Source organism: Scatophagus argus, chromosome 4, assembly GCF_020382885.2.
Source record: "Scatophagus argus isolate fScaArg1 chromosome 4, fScaArg1.pri, whole genome shotgun sequence".
NCBI classification, from domain to species: Eukaryota; Metazoa; Chordata; class Actinopteri; family Scatophagidae; genus Scatophagus; species Scatophagus argus.
Window position 1 is genome coordinate 510,001 of NC_058496.1, and position 14,382 is coordinate 524,382.

Sequence of the window (14,382 nt, forward strand, 5' to 3'; positions counted from 1 at the left end):
AGTGGACACCGTCCCACTGCAGGGTCACGTGTCTGAAACACATCTAACCTGTCAGTCGTGTTGCGCTCAGCAGGTGAAGAAGATGAACAGCACTTTGTTTTAGACATGTGACCTGAGCTCTGTGCTTTTCTTTCCTTTTTTACTCTCCTCTTCCTCCTCTCAGCTTTCAGAGTGACCAATCACAGATTCTCCTCGTGTCACATGATGTGTGTGTTGTGTGGACGCTGCTGTCTTCATGCTTTTAAGGTGTGATTTTACAGACAGAAAGTTTAACTCTCATCTTTGTGTCACTGAACGTCTCTGTCGGAGATGCTGTAATGACTGAAAGTGTCCAGCAGGCGGCGCCACTCGCCTGCAGCAGCTGCTTCGCTAGAAACCTGATTTTCACTCTGTTTTGTGTGTTGGTCAGCAGTGTGTTAAAGGCAGGACGGCGTCGCCGTGTGTGTTTTGTCTCTCGGTGTCTATAAAGTTATGACAAAGTGAAATAATTTTCTATCTTGTGTTTTTGTAGAAGATGTTTAATAAATCAGCCCAGCATTGTGAAGCTCTCTGTGTGGCTTGTACAACTACTGTCCTCTATTACACAGCCACGAAGTAAAAATACTTCAGACTGTAAGCTGAAGTGATCAGTCAAACGTCAAGGTTGATATGAAGCTGCTCGCTGCGCTCGGCCTCATGGCGGTTCATCTGTCCACGCCGCTGAGGCCTTCACGCACGAGGACGGGAAAATGCAAACATTTCAGTTCCAGACTGTCGAGGTCGGCAGATTTGAATTTGCATCTCGGGTGTGTGATCGCATTACCACACGCACACTGCAGATCCCACAGTACTCACACACTTTACTACAGTAAAAGTACTGCTACCACACAGTCCTGAAATGAAGGTAAAATATAATAAAAGTACTCTCAGTAGTCAGACTGCAGTAAAGTGTCCCCTGTTGTCCAGCCTGACCTCAGATCAGCTGACTCCTACAGGAGTTTCCTGTTGAGCTGCAGCTGCTGATTCAGTGAAGCCACAAGTTCAACACGAACCTCTGAATGTTCAGCTGAGGTCTCATCGACTGATGCAGGAGGCGTTCGGATCCGCGTCAGACAGGCAGGAAACCAGAGTTCTCACTGACTGTCCCTGCACACGCGGTGGACAAACCGTCTCCCGTCTGTCAGGGGTCAAAGTACATGAGGCCTACAGACATGCGGACCCACTCGGGGAGTCCAGAGAGTCATCAGTTAGCTTATGTGAACGATGACCTCAGATTTAAGGAAGTCGAGTGTGATGAGAACGTTTGACAAAGAAGTCCAAAGCAAACGTTTAGTCTGGACATGTGACCGTGGGACAGTTAGCTGGACTGTCAGTTGTGAGGGTGGTGCTCATGCAGGTTTTGTCTCTGGGAAATGCATTCAGTGTGTGTTGAAGTACACCGAGTCATTTGTGAGACCCCTGGTGGCAGAAAGTACACACTGCGACTTTAAGAAAAAGAACTTTGGACTTTTGGGATTAAACGGTGACTTTATCGCGGAGCTGCTGAAATCCACTGTAATGTACTACTGCTTAGCCAGTTAGCTTTGAGCTCAGTGAGTGAGTCTCAGCTCACCTGAGCTTCACCCGCACTCCACCTGTTTGCCCCCCGGAGTCACGACAAGCCAAGACGGCCACAGCATCCGCACACGCGGCTTCCTTTCACGTCGCACCCGCTGGTGAGGATCAGAACCTCCCGTGGACAGTCGCCACCCGGACGGGCTGCAAGCAGGCTAATAACAAGCGCCACACATCGACTGCAGCAGGTAGCTTGTGTTAGCATTAGCCTGTCCTCAGACAGCAGGTGGACACTGAGGACACACAGTCTGACAATTACTGCTGCCACTTCAGAGAAATCAATAACTCATAATCGAGTGTGCGTGTGTGTGCGTGGTGTTCAGGTGCTGCCCTTGGCTGCTGTCTGCAGGTTATTACAGGACAAAACACACCGGTCACTGTGAGTGTGTGTGTGAAGGCCTTTCTGCTGTGTGACCTCCCCCCTCCTCCTCCTCCTCCTCCTCCCCCCCTCCTCCTCCTCCTCCTCCTCCTCCTCCTCCTCCCCCCCTCCTCCTCCTCCTCCTCCTCCTCCTCTTTGATGTTCTTGTGGTTTTCATTCTGCTGTCTGACTTTTTTTTTTGCTCATTAGATGACCTGTTAATGTATCAAGTATTTGTTTGTAGTATTTGTATGATTTGGTGTTTGGTCATTAAACATGATTTTAATGTTTAGATATCAGGTGAAGTAAAGATTTTATCGACTGCTTCCTGTGGGCCCCATGAAGTGGCCAATCAGAGCCGCAGCCTCACTTTGTCCTCAGACAAAACATCAAAACGTCAAAATGTCGGTGCTGCTTTTCAGAGGAATTCAAGAAAAATCTGCCAACTTGTTGAACCTTGAACAGTAAATCCACAACAGCAAGATGAGGTGAACGCAGTGGTGATCAAACAGGTGACAGGAATGAAGAGTCGGCCACCGGGTGGCGCTCATGACGCGTCGGTTTCTGTGTTCGAGGCAGAACAAGCTCAGAAAAACAAAAGATGTTTCCTGTTTGGCCTTTAACTTCCAAAACAATAAACAGGAGGAGGAGGAGCAGCAGGAGCAGCAGCAGGAGGAGGAGCAGCAGGAGGAGGAGCAGGAGGAGGAGCAGGAGGAGCAGCAGGAGGAGGAGCAGGAGGAGGAGCAGGAGGAGCAGCAGGAGGAGCAGCAGGAGGAGGAGCAGGAGGAGCAGCAGGAGGAGCAGGAGGAGCAGCAGGAGGAGGAGGAGCAGGAGGAGAAGCAGGAGCATGGGAAAGTTGTGCTTTGACCTTTGACTCTGCTGGCGTTCAGGTGAGTTACCTGATGACGGTGCAGGTGGGAGGGGTCAGGACTGAGGTCACCAACAGAAACTGAGATCACATCACACACACACACACACACACCTGGTGAGTTACCTGAGTGTGTATCAGATAAGGCAGCTCTTTATCCATCACCATGTAGCGTAGCAGCTAATTCTGCCTAATGATGACATCACAGCAGGAGGAAGTCGTCATGTGAGCGGTGATGAAGAGCAGCATCCTCCTCCATCACATCTCATGAGCCCCTCACACTGATGGGGAGTCCCAACACCAGCAGGTCTGTAAAAATGTCTCCAGGTGTCCCCGGGTGTCTCCAGGTGTCTCCAGGTGTCAGCTGATCCATGAGGAAGCAGTTTGAGTGGACTGCCATGTTTCTGACGAAAGTGAAGGCAGCAGATTTTTTCCGACATCATCAGTCACATGACCTGCTGCAGAGGAAGCCACAGCCGGCAGGACTTCGCTCAGCGGAGGCTTTTGATCACTAGCTGCAGTGTGGGGGGGGGCGACACTTAGAGCCCGGGAGAACCGGGAGAACCGGGAGAACCGGTTTGAGTGGAGCCGGTAGCCTTCAGGCTCTCAGTGAGGCTCTCAGTGCTCTTTATGAGGCTGTGGTGGAGGTCTGGTCTGCCTTTTGGGATCTTTTGGGATCTAGGAGACCCTCAGAGGTTACTGGAGTCCAGTTTGTGTCCCCTCCGCATTCAGGCCCGAGCCTCTTCCAGATGAACACACTTCTGTTTCGTCTCTCTGATGGACTCATTTTTTCCAGCTCACCGAGGAGATTGAATATCGACCGCCACTGACCCCAGATCAGCCGGCTCCGCCCACCCACAGAGAAGATGACGGCCATGTTGGTGATCTGACAACAGCTGACTGTCTCCGTAGAGTCTTTTGATTAGCGCAGCAGCTAAGGTTGCTAAAATAGGCTAAATCAATAGTAATTTCACAGTTTGGGATGGAACAAGCAAAAAATCCAAAAACCTGAAGATCGATTAATCCCTGAAGTCATTCGGCTCCTCCCACGTGACTGAACTTCTGAGTTTACAGTATCAATAGATTAGATTGATCATCAGTCTGATTGATCAGGACTTGAACTGGTCTACGGTCTTTAATTCCTGTTTCCCTTTGATTTGTGTTGTCCATGTGAATATTGTTTGTGCTTCTCCTCATTTGTTTTTGCTCTCTCTTGTCTGGTTTATGACACGCGTGAGCGTCCACGTGTCTGCCTGACAAACGGCCGCCGCGTGGGACGCGAAGGCTGCGGTGACCTGCTGAAGCTGCCGAGGAGCAGGAGAAGGTTGTGTTGTGCTGTGTGAGGTGAAGTGACCGGCCTCCCTCTGTGTCCCTCCGTCCCGCTTCGTCCCCCCTCAGCCTTCCTCGGCCTCCCTCTGTCCCCCCTCAGCCTCCCTCCATCCCCCTCCGTCCCCCCCAGCCTCCCTCTGTCCCCCCTCAGCCTCCCCCCATCCCCCTCCGCCCCCCCCAGCCTCCCTCCATCCCCCTCTGTCCCCGTCCGTCCCCCTCCGAGTGGAGACGTTGCAGCCATGAAGATAAAAACCCGACTGGGTTCTTCCACCTGCTGCTGAGGCTCTGCCACAAGGCCAGAGAGAGATGAGAGCTTTTAATTCGCTTTATCTGCATGTGAATGTACCTGTCAGCAACAGGAGTGTGTGTGTGTGTGTGTGTGTGTGTGTGTTTGTTTCTAAATGAAGAGCTCAATCAGGAGAAAGTCATTATCAGTGACGAGCAATTATGTCCAAGGCCACTGGAGTCAGCCTTGTGAGGCTGGTCCTTTAGTTCACGCACACACTGAGGTCGTCCTGTCCTTCAGAGTCACTTTGTCTCATAATGGAGAGCAAAGCGGCAGCAGCTCCTGATGCTAATGGCAGACCTCCGCCTCTCTCTTTAATGGCAGCTATTGAACTTCTTCTTTGTCTCTTTTAAACACGTCTCAGGTTTAAAAGCTTCCAGCATCATCTGGATGTAAACAATAAATATTCACTTTATTCTCTTTGAAATCAGTTTATCGTTCAGCGGAGGCAGGAAGCAGCCGACGGCCATTTCCACGTGTTGGAAACATCTTCCTGTACAAGTACTGCGTGTGAGTACAGTTTTGCTGTACTCGTCTCAGAGGACATTGTCCCGTTTGTGCAAAGGGAAAATCCTGAGCCGCCATTTAAATTTTTTTGTGCTTTACAGGCAAACTTTAAAGTTTTTTCAAAAGCTTTAGCTCAGTTTCCATGGCAACACCTGAGGGTTTGACTCACACTTTACTTTTAGTACCAACTCCCCATCAGCACACCACTCCCCATCCGTACGTGTGTGTGTGTGTGTGTGTGTGTGTGTGTAATTACAGCTGCAGCTTCTACCCACTGAGTGTCTAACTGCTTTCTAATGTCAGTCTGTCAGTCAGTGAGGAGGAGCTAACAGACAGACTGACAGAGGTTGACGGATGACAGACACATAATAGAGACAATAAACTGATCTCCTTAAGACTAAATCACACACACACACACACACACAGTCTGCGTGTGTAATGATGGCAGGTTGACAGCTCAGTGCCACTGATGATTTCCTCAGTCGTGATGCTGTCTCACTTCCTGTTGGTCCGTCCACATGTGTCTGCAGTGATGAGACGTGTCTTCAGCCTTCAGCTTCCTGTGGAAAACCCAGAGGCTCCTCACATGTTTCTCAGGGGCCGTCAGCGCCATCTTTGGAAGGTCGAGTCTGGCCTGTGGACGGACAACATGGATGTATCAAACACGACGGCCTCGCCTCAGTCGCAGGCCGGAGAGCGTCTCCCCGCGGACCGCGTTCGGTCGGAGACGTGAGGAACACAGTCGTCGCATGAATCACACAAAGCAGCCAAATATCAGAAGTACGTGTGCTGTTCGTCAGCGACAGCAACGCAAAGTCCAGCAGAGCGACTCGGCGAGGCTTCAGCCAGCGTGAGGCGAGACGACGCGAGGATTTTCTCCGTCTGATACCTCGACAGGTTTCTGACAAACTGCCACAGAAACGCTTTGGACTCTTCCCGTCTGTCTCGGCTTTCTGTTCTCTCAACTCTTGAATGACTGCAGGCGTTTTGGACGGATCACAGTTCTGTTTTTCTGTTGCCAAGATGCTGTTGATTGGCTGGTTTGGTAAAACCGGGCAGGAAGTGGACAGTAAGAGTAAGAAATAACACCAGAAACAGGAAGCAGGAAATCCACGGACTTCATGAAATGTCCTGTAATTAACTTTCACTTTAGGACGACGCTGTGCAGAAATTTCCAGCGGCTCAGTGCTAAGTGGCAGCAGCTTTATTTTTGTCTGCTGATGAAAAAGGTTTAATTCACTTGTTCTGAGTGTTTCCTCTGTAAGAGGAGAACCGTCAGGTTCCAACCTGCTGCTCAAATCACACACAAAGAATTCATTCACATTCAGACAGAAAGCAGCCACAAAATGATCCCCCTTCAGGCTGACAAGTGCCCCTGTGGCTCACACACGCACACACACACACACACACACGCATGCACACACACACACACACACAAAAGGTAACCTCCCCTTTCAGTGCAGCATTAAAAGGCAGCTGTCATTAAGGCCCACTGTGGTGTGTGTGTGTGTGTGTGTCTGTGTGTGTGTGAGAGAGAGAGAGAGAGAGAGCTGCCATTAGGCGCCCACCGTGGATCGGCTCGGTCCACTCTGGCCCATGGCATGCTGGGAAAATCTTCAGCTTCCCTGCCGGTCTGAGCCCAGAGCCAGAGAGCTAAATGACAGGGTTGACTCCTCCTGGACGCCCCGCACCGCGAATGCAACACTCCCTTCACCTCCACTGCTACCCTGCAATTAACACAGGAAGAGAGGAGAAAGGAGGGGTGAGGAGGGGTGAGGAGAGCAGAGGGGTGAGGAGGGGTGAGGAGAGCAGAGGAGGGAGGAGGGGTGAGGAGAGCAGAGGAGGGAGGAGGGGTGAGGAGGAGAGGAGGGAGGATCGTGAGGAGAGGAGAGGAGGGAGGAGGGGAGGGGTGAGGGCTTCATGTGTACCTGGAGAGATGTTGAAGTACACCTTGTGTGTATCCAGACTGTATCTGAAGTGTACCAGGAGTGTATTTGGTGAGTACTTGATGTACTGGATGTTTACCTCCTCACTGTGTACTCAGATTGTATCTGGAGTTCAGATGTGCAGTAGGATGAAATGATGTCGTGTTGTGTGTAGTGTGTGTGTGCCGGGGTCAGTGTCCTGCACTTCCTGTCCTCTCGGTCCTCTAATTGATAATTGCTTAATTATCCAATCAAATGTGCGCTTGTCCACCAGTTATCTGCTAATTGACCTGAGAGCCTGAGAGAGTTGAAATCATCCACCCCCACTACACTGACACTGTGAGTGTGTGTGTGTGTGTGAGAGAGAGTGTGAGTGTGTGTGAGTGTGTGTGTGTGTGTGTGTGTGTGAGCGCGTGAGTATGTGTGTGTGTGTGAGCGTGTGTGAGAGTGTGTGTGAGTATGTGTGAGCGCGTGAGTGTGTGTGTGTGTGTGTGTGTGAGCGTGTGTGAGAGTGTGTGTGTGTGTGTCTCAGTAGGGGTTGCTAATGGAGCAGGTAGGCTTTGAATACATTACTGTGTCATTTATAAAGAGGCCGTTTAAATGACCGAACCCCACAGCGCAAAATTACTGCTGTCTGTCTCTCTGACTGCCTGCCTGCCTGTCTGCCTGCCTGTCTGTCTGTCTGTCTGTCTGTTGCTACTGGCTGTTCAGGTTTTATTCCCGGCTGGCTCATGATCTTGTATGTCAGGTCTTTGTTGGGAGACTGAGTTCGGGTGGAGCGAACACACTGATGCTGTTGTGATTGTCCACCTGTAGTGTCCTCTGGTTGGACGCAGACGGGAGGTGTGTGTGTGTGTGTGTGTGTGTGTGTGTGTGTGTGTGTGTGTGTGTTCGTGCTTCATGTTCAGTTGTTGGTCTGAGGAATGAGACACGTTTCAGAAAAATATGAAATCAAATGTTGAAAATGAAATCAAACGTCATAAAGTGCTTTACAACAAATAGAAACAGAATCAGAATGCACCCCCTCCACACACACACACACACTCACACTCACACTCACACACACACACCTTCCTGTGACTGACAGCTGACTGCTCTAAGCCAATCACAGCCCTCACTGAGCCCACGGTCAGAGCTGAACAGTGAGATCAAAAACACTACCTGTCACAGTGAGGTGTGTGTGTGTGTGTGTGTGTGTGTGCAGGTTTTCCCCTCACTGAGCTGCCTTTCACCTTCAGAAGTTAAGCCTGCAGCTGAAACTCAAACCGCTGAACAAGCGTCATTTCCAGATGGTTTCATAGTACACATACTGCTACAGTATTCAGCAGGGTGTTACGCAGTACATTTACTCCAGTACCTCACTGTAAGTTGTGAGGAGCTGGGAGTACATTCTGTGCTCGCCGCCTCATTTCCGGGTACAAAACGCTCTGCTTTGGTTGTGGATTTCAGCTGCTGTGAGCTGACAGGCGGAGTGAAGACGTTGCAGAGCCCTGATTGGTCAGAGAGTTGCTTTGTCCTGTAGTCCTTTGTCCTGTTCGGTTCAGCAGTGCAGCCGTCGAGTAGGCGATCTAAAGAAAGTCAGCTGCCGACTCTTTGGTAATTGATGACGATGATGGTGATGATGATGATGCTGTTTGTCTTTGGGTTCTGGACTGTTGGTTGCACAAAAGAAGCAGCCTGAGGACGTGACTCTGGACTCTGGGACACCAATGAGCACTTGTCACAACGCTTTTAAACTTTCTAGGTGAAGATTAATCAATAGGCTGATCGAGAGCACGGTATCTGATCCCGTGTTTATGCCGTGTTGAAGATGATGTCGCTGCAGCTTAGCCTGGCGTTGCTATGACAACCAGCTGAGAGGCCCACATCGTAGAACCGAAGAACGACGGTCTCCTCAAGATGTCTGAAGGCAAAGCGCAGCAGAGCAGAAGGATAAACTCGGTCCTGTTGCTTCCCGCAGACGGAAGCAAGCGAGCTGAAGACGGCGAGAGGGAAAGGGAAACCATCAGCCAATCGAAGGCGTCCACATGTGGCCAAATGTGTCGTCCACCTGAACGCTGAACGGGTTCGCCTTTGGCCCGTGTCGGACTGTCACTGGGGACATTTTCAACATTCATATGTCATTTGTCACATGCACAGTAAAGACACGGTTTGGACTGTGAAATTCTTACTAAACAGGAAAAGAAAAAAGAACGCAACAAAACGAGAGAAATAAAATTAGAGAAATAAGTTCAACTGAAGGGCGGCCCGGTGGTGCAGTGGTTAGCACTGTCGCCTCATAGCCAGAGGGTTCCAGGTTCCAATCCCGGTCTGGGCCCTTCTATGTGGAGTTTGCATGTTCTCCCTGTGCCTGCGTGGGTTTTCTCCGGGTTCTCCGGCTTCCTCCCACAATACCAAAAACATGCACATTAGGTTAATTGGCTGCTCTACATTGCCCCCTAGGTGTGAGTGTGAGAGTGTGTGGTTGTTTGTCTTTGTGTGTCGGCCCGGCGATTGACTGGCGACCAGTCCAGGGTGAACCCCGCCTCTCGCCCGTAGTCAGCTGGGATAGGCTCCAGCTCCCCCACGACCCTGATGGATAAGCGGTATAGAAAACGGATGGATGGATGGAAGTTCAACTGAATGCTTAAAATGTGGCTTTAAGCAGGTGTTCTGTGCCTTGTGCTACAGGTACAGTTCTGTTCTGTTCAGGAGTCTCATGGCCTGAAGGTGGAAACTGATCTTGAGTACTTTAAACACATTATATATGCAAGTATAACCAGGATTATATGCTTTTACTTAAGTCACATTTAAAATGCAGGACTTTCACAGGTAGTACTTTGTCGGTACTTTTTCTTCAGTGAAGGATCTGAACACTTCCTGTGTATCTGGTTGCGACGACGGATTCTTCTTGAATCTTACTGACTGACTGAATGGTTTGCCTGAAGACATCAGATTTGACTCTCTGATTGGATCACACAAACAGCAAAATTACCAATAAATGCTGCTCAGAACCTCAGTCACAAAGACAGCAGAGGAACACGAACGCAAACAGACTCATTATGTTTGAAAAGAAATGTTTTCATGTTTGGATGCTGCAGCAACAAAAACAGCAGAAAATCTGTTTAAAAAAAACCTGATTTATCCATTAAACCACACAAAACATGTTCATAATGAGGAAGAAACAGACAATGAGGCAGAGAGCGAGTCTGTTAATGTGGAGGATTTGAATGTGGATGACAGCAGCTCTGATTGTGTGATTCAGGTGGAAAACAGGGAAAGAAAAGGAGGACAGATGTAGACGAGTCTGTTTGTGCTCAGGGTCTTTTCATCAACAAACTGCAACACAAAAGAAACTACATTTTCATCAGCTGCAGCTCAGACAAAAGACAAACACAGTGTGTGTGTGTGTGTGCGCGCGTGTGTGCGTAGACAAATACTAGTGAAAATAAAAGAAAACAAAAAGAGGATGAGGAGAAACAAATTTATTAAAAGCAGCTACAAGGAGCTGAAACAAGACCATCAACGTAAAAATGGACATTTCTGTGCAGTTATAGCTGACCCTGGGTCAGATTCTCTGAGAAATCACACGTGCTGATTTACAGCACACAGATCACAAGTGTCAGCATTTCACCGTCCAGCAGCACACCAGGACTCCTCCTGCGACCCCCAGCTCACCGAGCTAACTGAGCTACCTGAGCTAACTGACATACCTGAGCTAACTCAGCTACCTGAGCTAACTGACATACCTGAGCTAACTCAGCTAACCGAGCTAACTGAAATACCTGAGCTAACTGAGATTCCTGAGATACGGCAGCTGACTGAGCTAACTTAGCTACCTGAGCTGACTGAGCTAACCGAGCTAACTGAGCTAACCGAGCTAATCGAGCTAACCAATATACTTGAGATACTGCAGCTGACTGAGCTAACTGAGCTAACTTAGCTACCTGAGCTGACTGAGCTAACCGAGATGGGGAGTTGAAGACCATCCTGACAGAGTCAGAGTCAGGACACCAGGTGGTGATCAGGTGACAGTTCTGCTGCCCTCTTTACCCGAGTGTCCTGAACATACGGCCACAGACCGCAAAGTCGATCATCCGCCTGCGACCCGGAGTGTCCTGGCGCCAGGTGCACCCTTATGTTCGAACATGGTGTTTGCTTTGTGATTAGCACAGAAGTCCAATGACTGGACACCACTTGGGTTCACAAACAAATCAGGTTAGACATTCTGAACAAGTCTTTAAAAATGACTGAGAGCAAACTGAAGCTAATTAATACTCGCACTTCATTCAGGTTCACACACACACACACACACACATCTGACTCAGCTAACACACTGTGACAGAAACACAATACACACTCATTAGTCAACACTAACATACACTCCTCCCCTCTGAGGACACAACTGTTGGACCTCCTACAAACAGATGGACACATTTTTACGGTCTGACCCTCAACACACACACACACACACACATACACACACACACACACACACGCTCACACACACACACACACATAGACACGGTCACACACACACATACACACGCTCACACACACACACACATACACATGCTCACACACACACGCTCACACACACATACACACACACACACACGGTCACACACACGCTCACACACACACACACATACACATGCTCACACACACATACACACACATACACACGGTCACACACACGCTCACACACACACGCTCACACACACACACACACATACACACGCTCACACACACACACACACACAAAGAGCAGCTGGCTTTTAGTACCTGCTGTAGTGATGTTAGACACCTCCTGACAGAAGAGTCACTCAGAGTGAGGAGGAAGAAGTGAAGGAGAAGTTGGAACAATGAGAGGAGGAGGAGGAGGAGGAGGAGGAGGAGGAGACTGCAGGTTGCTGGTCAGCTAACTCTCACACCCTGTTCAAACCTGACATTAACATCCATCCTGAGAGCCAATCACACATGACAGCAGAGTACAGGTGTGAATGGACAAGTGACCGTGTCCGTCCGTCACCATGAGCTAACAGTCAGTGCATAACATGATTTCCGTTTTCTTTTTGACTTCTCAAACAGTCAGCTCGGGATCTCTTTGTCGTCAGCAGGTTTTCACTTTCAGCCTGACATGAAGAAGAATGTTGTTCCAGCTCTGCAGAGACTCGAGGCTGCTGAACCGCAGGACCTTCTCAGCCAGGTGGGAACATTCACTCTGAACCATCTCAGCTTTGCTCAGGAGTTTCTGTTCACAACTAAAACCACCATCATCACCACCATTATTACTGTTATATTACATATTTATCTATTTATGATTTATTTATTTAAGAAAATAAGAAGGCTGACACGACTCCAACCAGGTCAGAGGCAGAAAGAAAGCTTGTCCATTAGCAGGCAGATGACAGCTGATGTGAGGCTGTTAAAGAGGGAAGTCACACACACACACACACACACACACACACACACACACACACAAATTCAAAACTGCTAATTGAATTTCATGGCCTGTCTTTGTCGCAGGCTTACCACCTTCTGTTAGTGTTGTAGTGCTCTGTAACCGTGTGTGTGTGTGTGTGTGTGTGTGTGTGTGTGTTTATGGCGGGGTTGTCTCTATGAAATGGCTCTTTTGCAACAAATGGCTTCTTTCAGCAGCAGTGTGTGTGTGTGTGTGTGTGTGTGTAGGTAATAGACAAGCCTATATACTCGTAAACAATAGCACCCCTCCCCCGGCGGTGGTGGGGGGCGGAGGAGGATCAAGGCCTTTACAGCCCATGAATTCATTACGGCTGCTTTGTGGCTGAGGAGGCGCATTGCCTCGTCTTTATCGCGCTGAAATGAGCAATAAAAGAGGCTTAGGGAGGTGACGGGAGGGACGGGGGTGACGGGAGGAGGGGTGAGGCTGTGGGGCAGGAGGGGGCGACAGGAATGGGGGTGATGGAGGGTGGATTTAGCGAGTAGGGAGAGAAACTTTTGTGGAGGACGAGAAGGAGAAGAAAGGCGAGGAGTGTGGAGAATGGGGAGTGACGGGTGGGCTAATCTGGGATCCATCTGCTGCTGCTGGTCATATTCATGACCGCCGTCCCCCCTGCACCTTTAAATGACACCAAAACATTGGACTAAATGTTTTTGGACAGGGCGCTTTGTTGGCGACACCCCCTCACCACCCGCCTGCTGTGACACAAAGAGCCTGCACCCCCAAAATAGTTAATAATTAGATTAAAACTTCAAATAAATGAAGTGTGTGAGTGAATGGAGGCTGTGAACTGCCTGTCGGCCTGCCTGCTGCCTGTCTGTCTCACCCCCCCCAGCGCCGACGGCGACACGTGAAAATGTTTTTCTCTCCAGATGAAACGGATCAAGTCCTCTAAACGAAGCCACAGAGTGGACCGTTTGTCTCCAGGATGAAACAGAAGTGTTTTCTGATGGGACGCCACCTCCAGCAGGACGATGTCGTCCGTCAGACTCCAAATCACGGCCCTCTTGTCTCCAGGCGGACAAGTCGTCAGACTTTTGTTCGAGAAGTCAAAATAATAATAAAAATACAACAGATAAAACTATCGAGTGTCATGTGTCTGTCAGGCCAGGCTGAACCGAGCGGCAGCCTCCACAGAGACAAAAGCTGTGGATGAACTCCTCATGTCCTGCAGAGACGATTCAGTCGAGACGAAGCAGTCGAGACGAAGCAGTCGAGACGAATCAGTCGAGACTCAGCGACAGACATGATGAGGACCTGAAAAGGACAGAAGACACAGACAAAGAGAGGAAACTGAAGACCACAGTGGGATTCATGTTCTGCACTAATGGGATCAGTTCAGCGTTTAGCCAGCATCAAAATGATTACTGATGTTGTTTTTTAACAGCTTAGATGTTTTTTTTTGTTTGACTTGATGTGAACTCTGACGTGATGTTAGTTAACAGTAGAGGACAGAAAGAGATCGTGTGAGGATGAGGGGTGATGAAGAGGAGTCATGTTTGTCTGATAGAAGTCAAACAGAATACAAACAGCCTGATTTCACACAGAACAAAGCATCACCTCCTCTCTGTCTCACACCATCACCTTAACTGATATTAAAGTCTTCACCTCCTGCAGAGAAAAACCTCCATCAGCTCCAAACACGAAATGTCATCTGTCTGCTCTCTTTTTCAATCTCCTCCAGTTTAAAGCTGCTCTGCTGCTGCTGAGAGCCTCTCACAGCACATCGACAGCAACATTACAGCCTGGAGACAGTCCTCAGTGTCCTCTGAGTCCTGCTGCTGTCTGAGCCTGTCCTTCACCTCTCAGTCCCAACAGGCAGACATGCTCACAGCAGACTCACAGCAGAGTCGCAGTAGAGTCACAGTAGAGTCGCAGTAGACTCACAGAATCGCAGTAGACTCGCAGTAGAGTCACAGAATCATAGTAGAGTTGCAGTAGACTCACAGCAGACTCACAGCAGACTCACAGCAGAGTCGCAGTAGAGTCACAGTAGAGTCGCAGTAGAGTCGCAGTAGACTCACAGTAGAGTCGCAGTAGAGTTGCAGTAGAGTC